This window comes from Aphis gossypii, chromosome X (assembly GCF_020184175.1).
Source record: "Aphis gossypii isolate Hap1 chromosome X, ASM2018417v2, whole genome shotgun sequence".
Taxonomy (NCBI): Eukaryota; Metazoa; Arthropoda; class Insecta; order Hemiptera; family Aphididae; genus Aphis; species Aphis gossypii.
In genome coordinates, this window is record NC_065533.1 from 7,494,639 (window position 1) to 7,513,248 (window position 18,610).

At 27.8% G+C, this 18,610-nt stretch overlaps 1 long non-coding RNA gene across 1 annotated transcript; it reads right to left on the reverse strand.

Annotated features, from left to right (window-relative positions):
* Window positions 1–14,712: 14,712 nt before the first annotated feature.
* On the reverse strand, window positions 14,713–18,610 carry LOC126552005 (uncharacterized). Its single transcript, XR_007605863.1, has 3 exons — window positions 18,518–18,610; window positions 18,037–18,129; window positions 14,713–14,942 (listed from the first exon to the last, which is right to left on the reverse strand). It is a non-coding gene; the product is annotated as an uncharacterized LOC126552005 (long non-coding RNA).

The following is an 18,610-nucleotide window of genomic DNA, read 5'->3' on the forward strand; positions in this document are numbered from 1 at the left end:
TTAATTATCATGTTCAGCATGTAATACAAAGGTAGGTACGGTGATGATTAGGGTTTATAAGTATCAAAAACAAGGACATAGCTAGAGGGGAATTCGTGGATCCCATGGACTCTCCTTCGAAATGTCATCAACGAAATTTTTTAGAATCTGAGTGCTACTTAAAAGCTAGTGTTTTTATAATATTTTTTTTTTTTTTTGTAGTATAACCAACTAATAACTTAATAATTAATATTACATATTATAGAAAAAAAAACAAATGATACGGTTAGCCTTAGTACGCACATAAATATACATACGTATATTTTTTGAACTCCCTTTTATATGTATATAGATATACAATATACATATTATAGCATATTTTATAAGTCATAACTCATAACTCATAACTCATAAAAAATTTGATTTTGACTTAAATAAGAATAACGCTTAAAATTACTTATTATTATTATTTTTAACCTGGCCCCCTTCGAAATAAAATCTTGGCTACCTACATCTCTGACCAAGAAAACAATTTGTCTTTAGAAAATATTTTTAATAGGCAAAATGTTTACTTACTATAGAACAAATATGGATTAAAACCAATAAAATGACTCAATAATGCTAAAAAATGCTCTAAAAATGAAAATCATGTACATAGAAAGTATTGTCTATAGGAACAACTAAAAATAGATGCACATTGCATTGAAATCCGGGCTCGATTTATGACACCCGACACATAAATATTATAACAATATAATGCGTTCGAAATAGGCCACTTTTTCAGTCTGCGGGCGTTCGGACCACGAAACCCCGCAACCAACGCGGTATTGTGTACGAGTGGCACTTATGACCGTGAGACACCAGTGATATACGAGATAGTATTATTTTAAAACTATTTTAAGAAAAAAAATTTATTGTAATAATCAAACAAATCATTTACGATAATTTTTTGACTAAGCTAAGTAAAAACGTAAAAACGATACATTCGCCCAAACTAGGTAAAGATATAACATGCATGCAATACAATAATAATTTATACTAATAAGTAATAAATATATAGTCAATGAGTATGATTTAACAAATAATATAATAAATTAATAACTATTATGTATATGATAAAAACTGATTATATAAGGGATGATGTGTAAAAATGGAAAAACGAGCAGAAGCGATCACTGTATAATAATTGAATGCCAGTTTTTTAATAAAGCGCTTATTTTTGTTCAATATTTTTTTGTACACGACTGAATTCGTCGGCGTATAAGACGTCACATTTTAATATATTATTGTTACTGGTATAACAAGTACGGTAATGCACGAACATACTATAGGCATATAGCAACAGGGTGCAGCGGCGCCAGCCGGGCGCACATATTATATTATTGTGGCTACTCGCACCGTCGCGTCGATTTATGATACGATAAAACATGAACGGCGGCATGCCGCCGGGTAAAACCATTATTCGATGAAACAGGTACACGACGTTTACCGAGAAATTCTGTAATCGAATTTTTGTGGTGGTTCGAGGGATCGGACGTTATTTGTTAGAGGGTCGCCGTTGGATGGCGGCGAGTGGTGGTTTCGAGGTCGGATCGGCTCGTTTCGTTTTCAGTATACATACCTACTTTTTACACATATGTCTATATTATATTATATTATGTACGTGTCGAAATCGTCTCTTAAATGGTTTAAGTGCTATGCTGCCGTAAATCAGTGGTTCTCAATCGTTTAGAACCATCATCACGACCCTTAGATTTGCTCCTATAAGCGACCCATTTTTAAATGATTAAAATAAAAAGTAGGTAGTTAAAATAAATCAAAGCGTTTTCATTACTTGTTACTTTATGCTATTAAGTTTATAGATGTATAATGGATGTAATTTTACAAATGTATTTTTAATAGTAAGTCGTACGCGATAGGTATACATGTGGCTGTTTCCTACTACGATCGATAAGACCACCTTATAATTTATTTATTCAATATGCTTCCGTAGATTATAGCATATGTGTATAATATACTCATCATATTATTTATCTTATATATGTACAGCGAATATAGGTAAACGTTATATTTTCACGGAAAAGTGCATCATTCTAATATAATACGCATAAATTGTACACCGCGAGTGATGTAAAAATAATGTATATTTAAAAAACCTTAATGTGTAAATAAATGTTATAAAACAGTAACACATCTCAACAGCATACTCTGTTGTAATACCTCACAAACATCATAAATTATAATACAATGTTGACGATACCTGAGTTTGTATAGGTAATCAGGGTTGGGCTTTAGTATCACTGATAAAAGTATTTTAAATAAAATTCAATGTTTTACAGCAATGTTTTACGGGATGCAGGATTTGGGTGTCGTCCCTCCCTTTAACCTTTTTTTAAAGACTATTAGGATAAGTATTATATATTTATACTAGGCAAATAACCATCGTATTATATACACTATTATATATTATATTAGTATATTACGTTATATTACACGTTTAGTTATTCCACTTATTTAATATTACTTTCTAAAAAGTATTATTTTCAAAATAAAACAATAGTTGAATAAAAATAAAATAAATTGATAACCTTAATAACCATCCTCATCATTATTAAGCAAAATAATTAAATATTAAGTAAAAACATACCAAAATTACTTTTATCTTAATAATTCAATAATATAATTTATATGATTGTATGAATTATTATTTATGATTATTATATTTATTATCTACTGCAGTTAAGATATTGACTATAGATTGTTGATCTATATTGATTATGATTATTTAAAATATATATTTGAAAACCCGCGATTACCTTTAATTTAATATATCGAATATCAAATATTGAGTACATCGAGTACCTATATATTATCACAATATTCCATAGAAAAGTATCTAGTATCGTGATATATTAATTTTCAAGTAACTTAGCTATCCCTGAATGGCTGAATATAATAACTATAATACCTGTGAGATGGAAATGAAAAAATATATAATGGTATAGGTAGGTACATTAAAAGCGTCTATATAAGGGGTGATACTACTTTCATCACCTGGGGTTTTATTTTAAACTTTAAAAGCCAGTACATATATCTAAAAGTTACCGGTGTATTATTATTGAATTATATTTTGTAATACATATAATATTATACTTATATACACAATACACAGCTATTGACTATTATTTTTATGGATAACATGTTGGTGATTTTAATATAAATTTTTTCATAATGGTAAAATATACTCTCACCTTTCGATCCAGGACCAAGAAACTATGCAACGTAGTATTTGCATGTATTGGATATTTCCTGCCATGGTTGAATTAATTTTTGTATACACGGCGTTAGCGTGCTCCGCAGTCCGAGGGTGCATTTTCCGCAAGAAAGATCGTTTATTTAATGGATTTTAATTATACAACCGTGAAAGTTAGATGATGATATATAGGTAATAAAGATTATTACGTTAGATTACATCTCAATCATTTTCACTAAAAATATATATTTTTAATTACGTTTTTGAATGAAAAACTGTAGACGATCAGATACTGTTAGATTGTACGAAGTATACAGATCCAACAGCATCAATGTGGCATATTTTAGAGGGATTTGGTAGATTGGCCTACATTATGGAAATCAAGCCTTAATACTTTAATTAACTTAGTCTTATTTTAATAATTTATTTGTGTCTAAACGCGCGGGTTATTAAAATGGTAATTTTTGTTTTGTGCTTTTGTATTGCGTTCTACGACTCTTATCTTGCGCATATTCCTATATAATAGGTGATTACTATCGAACTATTGCACAAAATCTCAAATTTCATCGTGGAAATAATAAAAAACAATAATGATAACACGGAATAACACGTCGTGTTAAAATATTATTATTATGCTATTTCAGAATATTTTTCAGAATATAAAAATGATCGTATGTATCTCTACGTAGCAGCAGTACAATCATTCTGTTGCTCGCCTTATACTCTTACCCGTTTCTTATATGGGATACCATAAATTTTATTTTATAATAGCGCGTGTTTTCGAACATTTTATTAGGACGCATATAACACACCCACCCACCCACACGTACACACGCACACATGCATATGCGTATAGCGTATACATTGTATAATGTATATGTATACCTACTTATTATATACCTCTTCATCCCCTATTCGGCACCGAACATATTGTGTGATGCAGCTGTCTCTGTAACGGGGACAATAAAGTAATATAACGCGCAGAACCTACTATACCTACCTGGGTAGGTATTTTTTTCGTTTCGCCAAATCTCGACACACAAACGGGGCCGGTGAGTAAAATATATTGTTATACATCAGAACGGTACGTGTGTATGGGCGTGTAAATATAAACGCCGAAAACGAAAAACGAAGAGGCCTGCAAACATCGGGCGATGGAATTCGTCGTATACAGGGACACTGCGGAACGCGTACCGCGCGCTTAATAAAACACATTGTGTAGAGCTGTGCACAAAGGAACGCGCAGTTATCTGAAACATGTCACTTAAAAATATTTTATAAGTTCCATCAGTGCTGAGAAAAATAATCTGCGTTTCTGCTTGTATTATACATATAATAATATAATATACACCATATGTGTTGTGCGTGATTATGTACGCCAAGCAAAAGGGACCACTCCACACCCAAACCATCGTTGGGTACCGGAAATGATAATGAATATCTTTTATATTTGTTGTACAGAGCGTACGGTTTTTGATCATTATTTCGAATTTGTAATATCGCTACGTGTGCGAGATATTTTTCAAGCATCCGCACTACGACGTTTTCCGCGTATCTATTATAGGTAGGTACCTACTGGATTTACCTATTTGCAACGACAGGACGAACGGACAAAAATATAAATTCACAGAATACACATCGTCCGTACAACGTTCCATTGTCCACGACACGTACATACATTCTATACCTGTTGTATGCGCCAAGCTATTGCGGCCAACAAATAATCGATTTTCCTAAAACATAATTACTAAAACTCAACGATAAATGCTAAAATGATATTCAGACGGTTTGCAGCCCTTAGCTGAACCATAAAATAACGACTCTCGTGCGGTTGGCGGTAAATTATTATAAATGAAAAACTTCCATTGTACGAGTATTTTACTTATTACTAATTATTAAAATTTCATGATACACCTGTTCAAACCAAACTGAAACGATGATATGATTCACGAGTATATTATTAATAATATATTAATTTTTGTGTAATAACTTAAATGTCATAACCTTTTAATTTTAACTAATTTTATAATTGTAAACTAACTCTGCACCGCAGCTTATATATAGAAACTAAATATCATTATATATATTACATATTATAAGACTATCAGTATTTATAAAAAAAACCCAAAAACTGCAAAATAAATACCTAATATTTTATATAAATAAATATTCTATAGGTAGTGGACGAAAAGAAGGTCATCGATATCATTAAGAAAATAAATAAAATAAGAAGACCTTTCTGTTACACACACGATGTTTAAACAATCAAATAAATGCCTATACTGAATAAGATATAAACTAATTAGCTATAGTTAGAAAGTTAAATTATAATATTACCTATCTATGGTTATCGTCGTCTAATAATATTAATTATATTTAATTTTAAAATATTATACTTATGACCTTCGCCGGGACGAAAAGTTATTAGTTTATAACATTAAGACATTAACTCACCGGTTTATCACTTCATTATTTGCTTTTTATATTTACTCGTCATAAATATTATTCTTTTTCACCATTTTGTTACAAAGATCATATTTATTATATTGATAGGTAATACAATAGCTATTCATCTAAGGTCAAAGTATACCAGACAAAAACCATTAATTATTATAGTGAAACTCGCTGGGTCATTAGAAAAAAAAATACTTCTTAGAATTAAAAGAAATACAAAAATATGATGTTTATAGACTTATCGCACAATATCACATTATATATAATATACCTAGACATTACAGATTACAGATTATTTTTGAAAATATGATATTGGGTAATTTTATACCTCCAGGTATATAATATTACTTATATTATGATGTTATACAGTGCATGTTATATAATACCAACTGCTACCGAGAGAAGCAGGAATAAAAATATATATTCTTAATAAACTTAAAAATTATAATATGTTGATTTTAAAAATAGTAGACAAATATAATTCCTAAAATATCTACCTATCATGACTATTATATTAAAATATCACGAGTTTCATATTATATAATATTATACCTACCTACTATTGAAATGTCCAATAAACATTCTGTTCAGTTAAAATTAAATAAAATTATCTAATGCGTGTGTTCATTTCACATTTTGTTCACACGTCTATGCTAGAAAATGTGATTACAGATAAAACTATAAACTATAAACGAATAGAAAAACAAACAGAAACAAAAACGAATAAAAAAATAACGAAAAGACTATTTGTTTGGAATCTTAAATTTGTCTGACGTTAATATTTTTAAAGCGAAAAAAAAAGTTTTCAGTAACAATGATTGTCATGGAGTTAGTTTCTTATATCATCGTAAACACACCTACTACTATCTCATAGGTAGGTAATTTAATATAAAGTAATATTATTATAACTTTTAAATTTTGAAATGACAAAACAAAAGCAAATAACATCGTATAGATCCTTTTGTTTTTCATAATAATAAATATCAATTAGGTATTTAATATTTGATTATAAATTATTTGTATATACGAAAGAATACTACGTTATTACTTATTAGCATTGCTTCAAGTTAGAATACCTACTTTATAAATATATATATCGCTATAATAATAATGTTGGGTTAAACACGGTATAAAAGTACAAAAGTGGTTTTTCAACCATTTTATATCCCAAAACATACCATCTAAACATTTTGAAAAAGATCTTATATTATACATTACCATAAAAGAAAATACTTATTTTAATGTGCAGTGATGTTATAGTGCAAGTTACGCCGACTTTACAATGGATTGATTTTATAACATTTAAAATTAAATTAATAAAAAATTATATTATATTTAAATACCTACATAAACATAATTAATCAACAATAAAAAAAAAATAGAAAATAAATTTGGCAACTATATAATAGGTATGCTTAGTTGAGAAAATTTAGTTGCTATTTATACACACTTTACTATAGGACAGACATCAACGTTACAAATTTATCATTATTATAATTTATAATAGGTACACATTTCGACTTGAGTTGGAAGAAAATACGTGACATTATAATCAAATTCATTTCTATCTTAAAATTTAAAAATATAAAAGTTATTAAATTGGTCAACATATATATACGGATCAAACATTAGGAGTAGTGAAATAGCATTGTATTATGTAGGTAAAGCAATCGTACCTATGGAATTACATACGTGAAATAGTTAATTATTATCGGTGGAATTCGCTATTCGTCCATTTTCATTGGTATGTATACGATTATATTAAACGAGCAATGTCTATGTGCAATGTCTAAGTTTCCCGCACCGCCGCTATACCATCACTTCATGGATACAGCACCAAAACTGTGTGGAATGTAACATATTATATGATTAGGTATATCAATTATCACCTATCGGCATCATACACAAGCATACATAATTTTGATTTCGGCGCATCTCGTTTGTTTGCGCACATTTAAAATTGTTTACTTTAAAATTTAAATTTGACGACTCGTTTACGCACAACGAAAACATAATACATAAAAATATATTGTTACGTACCAGAAAAAAAAATACTTAAAAAACATGTGGAATGAATAAAATAATAAAACTATTGATCGCTAAACGTCCTTAGTCGTCCTAATATATATATATATGTATCCCGCTCTCATCGCCCCATTGTATGCTACAAAAAATATACGCGAGTGCATCCATCATAACCTATGTTCTATGTAATGCATATTACACAATATTATTATAGTTAACACAAAAATAATAAGTACATAATTGCTTCAATATTAAAATTATTATTAAGGGGCCGTCACACCAACATAATATTTTGTTTTCTCTGTCTATCTACTACATAATGTATGGGAACAAAAACATTCCGTATTTCCACAATTACGACTCTCTGGTTCAGTTAGGTTGGTTTCAGTAGGCGTCTACTATGTATTTTATAAAGAACATTTCCTGTGTATTGGCCGGATGGATATTTTTGTATTTACATTTTCGAATAAGTTATCAATACGTAGTTAAAAACAATCGAAATAATATTAAATTAAAATATGCTTATATTTATAAAAAAATCCATCCGGTCAATGCACAGGAAGTGTTCTTATTTATATAGATAATATATAATTAATAATTATTATAATAGGTGCCTTTGTCCTAAACTGGTACAGAGAGTCGTAATCTTGGAAATACAGAATACCTTTGTTCCTATATTATATTGAATATAGACAAAGAAAACAAATATTGGTGTGGCGGCCCATTATAATAATATTGTACTTATCGTGTAAACTGTAAACGTATTGACATATTGTCAACTATTATTATTTATTTAAAACTATATTATTGATACTACTATTTGACTATTGTATAGTAAGACACGCGTCTGACTCTCAATAACATATTATAATAGTATAGCCGTTTAGGAGATTATTAATCGTACCTATATAGGTACAACGTTATTACGTTATGCTAATTTCGTAACAAAACTAAATTTACACGCACATGTATTATGCATGTATAAAAAACATTTATACACTACTAGCTGACCCGCCAAACGTTTTTTAGAGAGTAGTTCAGAGTATTGCTGTCAACAAAATTTCAGTATATAAATATACAAGCATATTATTATGATCGCGAGTTTATTCAAAAGTTCTATAGAAAAAAGCACTAAAGTTTACCCTAATTTGACTTTTTTTTATCAAATTTTCGTTTTCGTAGAAATATTATCAATTGAACTATTACGAATATTTTAAAAACAAATCGAGTCCAAACGGTTTATCCGTTTTCGAGTTATGCGTTTACTAATAACGAACAGCGTTCCACTTTTATGTGTGTAGGAAATAATATAATTATTAATGCGATAGCTGCAGCTGTAATATTGTTATAGTTGTGTATAGGATTCAATATAATTACATCGTTATAATGATATGTTTCCAATAACAAATTTCAGATAACCTTTGGACGAGAAACCATATATTGACTATAAGATAATATTAATAAAAAAAAATGTTATTCGTTACAGATTGTTGCAGCCGGCCGGGTTCGAATTGTGTACACAATCATAACGTTAGTATTATGATACAATTATAATTGGTAATTTACCGTATTTAACCGACATCAATCATTTCGAAATAGATAACAGCGAGTGTTCGAAAGTGTAAATATAAGTACATGTGCGTACGGCTAGAGCGATTATAACGAATTTAATATTCATTACACGATTTACATATAATATCAATCGAGTTGGTAATGTATAGATAAACGGTAAACTATAATCCTTCTATAACCTTTTCCCCCTTTCCCCCACTGTGTGGAACTGTGGAAGGTACAACATATTTTGATGTCGTAAAACAATTTTCTATGTTTTATCACATTATGACGTAATAATTCCGTATGCTATCGGATTGAGATACATTATACTAGAGTGAAGAGTCAAGAGAAATTTACAATTACGCACGTCCAATAGCGCCCGAAGGATTATAAATCGCTGAGGGACCAAAATCAATAAAGTCGAGAATATTTTACGGCAGATACATTTTTGCGCTGTTATCTGTTAAACCATCAAACATTAGTTGCACTCAACTACAAGAACTTTAATAAAGGTATATGATGGCCGAGGGTATACCTTTATTAGTATTTCTGTATTAAGTCACGCAAGCGTAATGACAGACTGCATGCTGTCCACGCGTTATAATTATTGTCACTAAAAAAAAACGTCATATACGCGGTTATATGAAGGGAAAATAATAAAGATTATGCAGGGCGATTATATTATATTATTAAAATAGCGTTGTAGTAATTAACAGGTTTCGCATCTGATTCGCACACAATTTTCCATAACAATTAAAATTACACAAAACATAAACATCGATTATAATATTTATTCCTACAAAATATATAATAATTATAATTTAATCCCGTAAACCTGCAACTATTTTAATATTATTAAAATAAATTCAAATTTACTCGATTCCGATGTTTACAACTCGCCTACAGGCTACAAAGGCTAATGGTGTAGAGAAAGTGACGTTTGTACTTCAATGGAAACTTGGATGTGGAGTTTGGTATTAGAATTCAGAGTATCCATCATCAACTATAAATGCAGTGAATATAATATCATATATATTAGTGTTTTAAATTAAATTATAATATTATAACTTATATAATTCAATATAGGTGCATTTACCAATGCCGTGAATATAAGGTTGTCGCTTGTGATGCATTTTGGATAATTTCATTATGTATAGTAAATAATATATAGAAACACTAAAAATAAAATAAAATATTTTAATTGACTTTAAATAACTTATATAAATCAAAATATTTTGAAAATTATATCATATTATCATATCTATTATTTACTCGTTTCAACATTTTTTTTTATTTTATGGTTAACGTTTCAACAGAAAAAAGTTATTATATAGCCATTAGATATTATGTTTACGTATTAGAATATAATATTAAATATGACATATTTACATAATGTATATTTATTAAGTATATAAGTTAAATTTAAAATTAAAATTTACTAATATTTGTGAAATTTAAAAATGAAATAATTTTATGAGTTTGGTTTTTATTAAATGCTTCTATTATGCTAAGTGACATGTTCAGGTTAAGCTGAACATATTTTGTGTATATTTGTATTTATACCTATTTGTTAATTTATCACTCGTCATTTTAGAATTTGGAATAACAGTGTGAAACACTTCGCAGTACAATTTATTAGGTGCCAGAGGTGCCTATTAATTATATAGAATTAGGTGCATAATATACCTATAACATTATAAATTATAAATACAATTATGATTTTTTTTATACATAAAAAAAACTACCAATTTATTAATCATATAATAGGTAAGTATAGAAATGTTTGAACTTGGATTATATACCCATTATAAATATGAAATAACAAGTTGAACATGGTATACTTACCAGCTGTAGGCTATAGTCTATTGAATTCTTGTTTTTGTTTGGATCGTATATAATATTCGAATAGTGTATGTTCGTATATACATAGATACTACCAGCCCTTAAACAGTTGATTTGGTCGGGAAATTATACGTTTTGGTCTATTCTGACCACACTAATCAATTTATCGACGTTTTGTTCATTAGAACTCGATTTTGTCAATTTTGATAGTAGTACGTTTTACATTTCCACCCCTCGTATAACGGAATCACGAATCTTAGATAGACTCGTAAGATGTAGGTAGGTACTTCACAATAAGCGTAAAATCAATACATTCATATCTCCGCTCAGAGTTTCTAAAACTATTTTATAACGGATCACGTGTAAGTGTGACACGACGAACTATAACATTTAACAAAAAATAAATCTGCCACATCAAGAAATAATTTAATTGGATTTTATCTCATCTCAAATCTACAGTTGGTAGTAGGTATAAAATATAAAATTTATATCACTATATTTTAAAATACAAAATTTACTTGATCTATACCTACTTAAAGCATTTTCCTTAAAGTGAGATATTTATAACGAGTTACACCGTTAACGTAGTATTATTTTTATAATTATTACAAAATTATTACTTATTTTATGACGTAGTTTAGTTTTATGGCTACATTTTATTACAATTATTATACATTTATACCTAATTACTCATACAATTATGTCACACGTATAATAATTAGTGAAACATAAACCGGAATTATATCTATATATATACCTACACAAAAAAATCCTCAAAATATATTTTTGAAAATATTACATTCAAAGTTCAAGCATTGACAATTTAGTAAAGCGTAGTAATAGTCGTTTGAACAGTCAAAAATATAACTCAAATATCAAATATAGGTATATTGTAAAAAAAAAATATTATAAGTAGGTACATACAAATGATTTATCGATTATAAAAATATAATTATAATTATTATTATTATGTAGGACAATTTGACAATAAAGTTTTTAATTTTAAAATAACCTCTTGGTTTACAGATTTAAAATCGTCTTAGGTAAATGTATACATAATAAACAAATTGTAAACACTAGCTTTTAAAAAATTATTACTTATATCTAAATGTATATAAGGTAGGTAATTTGAAACAGTATAAATTTTTGTAATTTTATTAGTTTGAAATTGATACTTTATATTTTATATATAGTAAATTCAAATACCTATCTTTATGTTACACAATATGATTTGAAATATTTTTCTGTAAGTATGCTCAATCAATAATCATAAGATAACAAGAAAGATATTAGATATAATAAGTAAAAATAAAATATACTATACTTTTATAATTTTAAAAAGTATAATAGGTAGGTGCATAGTAGTTATTATCTGTAAACAACGGTGAAATAGATAAAATGCATTTATATCTAAATAAAACATAAAAATTATTGAGAGCGCGTATAATAGCCGAAAATATATCAGCTGAAAAATAATTGGTTGGACAAGCAAAATTAGCAGAACCGTATTTTAGCCGACAAATATTTCACCCGACAGTATTTTAGCCGAAACGTATTAAAGCCGAATTTATACCGATAAGTGTTATCATAATTAATTTTTTTAATTTATTACATAGTGATACTGTGATGGGCATCATTTTTTAACTCTGTTATCTACCTTAGGTGGCGTTGCTTATAGCAAATTGAGGGATATTTTTGTTTTGAATGTCCGAGCGAGTGCAGCGAGCGAGTGGCAACGCTGACCCCTAATTTCCTTTGAAAATGTATTTGAAAATTTTATCTAGAATATTACAAATATATTCATCTTCATCGAATAATATATTATAATTTATAAAAATAGTGATATAAACAAAATAATTTATAATATGAAACTGTTTAAGTACACGTCTGCAAAAGTAATATTAGTTATTATAAGTATATATTACAATATATTGCTATTAATAAATAGGATAGGATAATTCTATTGATTATCGATATAATTAATATCTAATTATTACCATATTAGAACGTCTAATATAATAGTATATCGGTTGTCTGAGATGTACGAACAAATTATTACAAGAATGTACTGGAAAATGAAGGTAGAATGTTTTGGTTTTCGAACTCGAAGTCGGCTGACTCCATATATTTCCAGCGTCTCAATTTGGCGATGAATTTGATTCTTATTCCCAGAGGATAATTGCTCAACAGTGTATCACATTGGGTCGAGGTGATATGTCTTAATGCTTCGATATCGACCAGAGCGTCTATAAAAAATCGTCCAAAATCATAATAATATTAATATATATATTATTCCGTCACAATAGAATAAATCATAAGTAAGATTTCTAAGTGTGTATTTTGTACATCTATATGTACTGGATAATAACCACTCTCACCGTAACATGTTTTAAATAAGAATCCCATGTTCCATTCAGTGAGTAATGTCAGCAGCTTTAACTTTTCCGAATTGCTCATTTTTAAATAATCCGGCATTGGTCTATTATTCGTATTTTCCATTTCAGGCATCACAATATTATTTTGCAAATTCTGAATCGATTGGTACCAAAACCAATGGTTCCCGTTTTCATTGGTGGGTTGATTATTCATACCTAAAACGTATTTATACATTTAATACTTCATATACAGTGGTAATAGAATATAAATATATAATATACAAATATAATACATAAATAATTAAAAAAATCTTATGTAATATTTAAATAAAACCAATAGAATCCACAACACAAAAATTTGAAAAAGTATATAAAAAAAGTGGATAGGTACATTTGTAATCGATTAGCTGTATATAGTTTATAGGTGTTGAGTATAGGAGTATCGTTATTGAATAGAGCGCTGTAATGCATTTAATCATAGGTATATAATATACAGTGAAACCTCTGAGTATCGTAAACTTTCGGTCACTAAAATTGTATCGCTATTCGGAAATCTCTACTGTACATAGAGAGGATACATTTTTTAAATTTATTAAAAGTAAGTGTGTAAAAGGAAAAAATAATATGCACTAGGTAAAATTAAATTATAATATTATATTATTTAATTTTTTAATATATTAATATACATATTATTAAAGCATATAATATACATAACAATACAATTCGATTCGGTGTAAAAAAATCGGTTTTTAAATGAGTTTGTTAAAACTAAATAAATTTTGCGATATTTTGAGATTTATCTATTGAAAAGTAGTGAAAATTATCCCCGTTCTCAATAAAACCGTCAGCCATTGAGAGATGTCTCTTAATGGCGATTTCACTATACATTATGAATGATATTTTGCGTCAGCCTATATTATAGGTAATAATAATATATATTATATTACATATATTGTTACTATTAATTATCTTCGATCGTGATCTAATGACTAGTAAATAAGTAAAACAAAATTGCATTGTGCACCTTTGAAACATATTATTTTAACTGTCAAATAAAATGCACCACTCTCTCCCAAAAAAAAAATTTATTTTTAAATTTTTAAACACATATATGTCTATATACCTATGTATAATAAACTTACCTGTACGCGTTTCTAATACATAGATAATGTTGAATACGTAATTAATCTATGTATTAAATATATATGCTATATAGTGGTAACTTACATATAGACGTCGTGATGCGTACATACGAACCTTGAAAGTGGCGAAAACTGCGATGACAACTGTTGAAAAACCGTGTAAATGGCGAGTAAGGAACTATCACTACAGGCTACACTCGAATGTCTACTCTGAACCGTATTCGAAACTCAAATGGTCCAAATGTTTTCGACAGGTATATAATGTAGCGAAAAAATAATATCGACCGTGGCCGATCGCTGAAATATCACTGCGACCTGCTGCAAAGAAGAATAGTATAGGTATATAATACATATAACGCAGGATGCATTTATACAATAGAAGGGATCGTCGAGGCTCCGTTATTGTGGTATTGTATTAAATGGTAGGCGAGTGTAAATAAATATATATATATATATATATATACTTGTGTTCACCAATATTTAGGGAGCGCTGAATTTCTCGAGCACTCGAAGATGGGTTAATAGGTAAATTGGAATAAATCAGGTGTGCCCAACCCTCGGTCCGCGGGAGTATTCCAACCGACCCGTAACCATTTTATAAAAATTATAAATTTGTTTAAAGGTATAAAATAAAAATAAAATATACAATTAAAGAAATGTTATTTAAATGATTTTTTGAGAATCACAAAATATCGTACAATTTTTAATTTTAATTATTAAAATTGAATATACGCACCATATTCGCGGATAGGCCTATTTTTTTAAAGTAATTTTGAAGAATCAACTATATACGGCGGTTCGTATATGGTATTGCGTATATAGGAGCACATGTAAACTCCGTCACAAGTACCTACCTTTTTTTTACTGTGAACTCCACAAAAAAAAAAAAACAGGTAAAATTGGGTTCATGTAAACTCCGCCAGTGAAGAAAATCATGAAGTAGTTTAAAATCAATATATTATTAAAAAAAAATTATATCTAATAGCATATCGTTCTCATTAAAAATATTAAATATTTAAATATTTAAATCACAGTAAAAAAATCATAAATAAATAATCGTTATACCTAAATAACCCAAAAATATATATTTATGTCTTGTATGAAAACTAAAATGATGTGATACAATTTGTAAATATTCAAAGTCTTGTATCCATTCGTGTACCTATTTATTATTGCATCCTGTACCACTGTCATTTTTTTTTTTTTTTTGAATTTCGAAATTGTCGGAGTTTACATAGGTATACCTATTACAGATAAGAAAAAAAAGAGTTAACGTTAGACTTTTTACTACCTTTTTATCTTGACTGGTATTCTGGCGGAGCTTACAATCTTCCGCGTACCTATAGGTATGTAAGCTTAATATAATATGCAGGTATAAATAAATATATATTAAAGAAATAACCATAACTTAATAATATGTGCTGTAATAATATTTACTACATTTCAGTTCAAAAATTCCAATTTAAAGTGAATTACCTACCTACATAATTCTTAAAGCAAAGATGAAATAATGTTCTTGTAATTAATGTCATACTGTATTGTTAAACCGCTTAATATATACGTGTGTCATCGTCTTTCTAAATTTATTGGAAACCAATTCATATCAATTAAACGCGTTGTCCGCGCAGATATATACTTTATTTTATTCATCATGTTCATCACAATTTCACTGTTGTACTCTCTGTAATCTGCATAATAATGGGTGCCCGGGAGACTGTGTATATATATAGTACAGTATACATTTAATACTCGTATACAGGAAGTTGCGTGCAACTGAAAATTGCTATTGAAGCGCTCTGATAGAAATTTAAGCCCCTACAAAAATACCACGCATGTGCATTTTTGTCTTGTTAAGAGTACTGTTATTATTTTGTTATCGGAAAAGGTACGTATAATTATATATAACAATAAACGGTTAAAATGTTGATTATAGATATGTATCCGAATAGTGAATACTATAAAAAATATATTATATAGGTACTTGAAAAAATATTTAAATGCTTTGAGAAAATTATTTTAACATTTTTTTTTACCTATTATAGTATAAGCATAATATCCAGTTCTTTTGTAATATTACAATTATTCATAAATATTATTAATAGATACTCTTTATTATATATTTTACGTACATACACACATAGTACATATATATATATATACGCCTTATATCGAGGTTAGATATATAAATTTACATTTTGGTATTAATAAATATTATAAAATGATTACATATTAGGTATCGGATTTTTCGTGTTAATACCTACCACAAATGTTATGTTTTTAATAACCACTAATCAGGTTTATAATTTACAAGCCCACATAGATTTTATTTCTGAAAAAAAAAATGTTCAAACATAAAATTAAAATACTAAAAAATATATTCAGAACATACATACTCGAATATTTTATTCTTTTGTAAAAATATTTAAAATATAATTCAATTACAAAAGAGCTGAAGTTTTTTGTTAAGACATACTATTTCATTTTATAAAACTGGGCGTTTTACCTACTATTTAAATAGGAATGCGATGAATGCGTTCATAACGTTGTGTTCAAATCGAAATTTAATGTTATATTAATATTACATTTCCTATGGTATCTTAATTACCATCGCTTTTCCAAAACGGGATCATTAATGCATTTGAAATAATCGTATAATCATTATTATTATAGACTTTAGACGCGAGTTAAATAGAACTGCTACACATAATAATAATAATAAATGTGACAACTATATTTAAAATGTTTTTTGCAACATTTATTATAGAAAAAAAAAATAATAATATAATATTATAGGTAGGTATATTATATTGATTACCACCGCGCGCCGTTGAGTTATTAAGACGATATTATCTATATTAGATATATTATAAAATGTAAGTACGTATATACTGTCCAAATTATGTACTTTCATCTTAAAATTTTGTTTTATATTTTCCAATAATGGTAAACAAATTTTATGAACACTATATGGGCGTAATAAATTATTAATATATGAATATAAAGCTACAGCTTTGAAATTTATATGTTTTAAATCAAACAACGTATTATTTAACATAAATTATTGAAACTATGTTGACATTTTTTAAAACTCTACTCACTGACCTGTACAACAAGATGATGTAGGCAACAAATACGTATACATTATATATTTACATTTTCGTTAATACCTATATCATACTAAGCATATTATATTAACTAAGCATTAAACTAACACCATTATTATAACATTAGTAAGATTAAAATTTTAAGTTTTTTAGTTGCATTATAGGTTGTTAATTTAAGCACATATATGTATATTATCTAAGCATTTATTGATATAACCCTTTATTATTATATAAAACCTGCAGTATATCAAATAAAAAAAAATTTCATACAAATTATATACATATAGGTAATATAGCTAATTACTTACATAATATAATTTGATTCCAAAAAAATATGATTATTTTGAATATCGTCGTAGGTAGGTCGTCGTAGGTACGTCATATGTTCATATCACACATTGCTGAAGATAAAATAATATATTAGATATACTATGAATTACTATGTGTAATATACCTATATACGAAAAAGTTCTTATTATATTATCCACATAATAATTATAATAATGAATATAAAACAAATGTCAAATGCCGCAAAGATAAACGAACCGATGTTATATAAGGTATATCTCCTGATACTTTATAATTATTATCAATAATCGTTTTATATTTATATATTATTAATACGAATATCAGAGAATACATATTATATATTATTGTAATATAATATATTAACTATATAGATAAATGAGATTATTGATAATAATGTACATACAATATCCATCGAATGGATATAATAATATTTAATTATGTCAAACATGCTAAAAAACACTTATTAATGTAGATACCTACTATAAAAAACGTTCGCACGTCGTGACTTTACATAGTGTGTCTACACGTTATATTGCAGTACATTTGTAGTGTATCACTCACGACACATCGCCG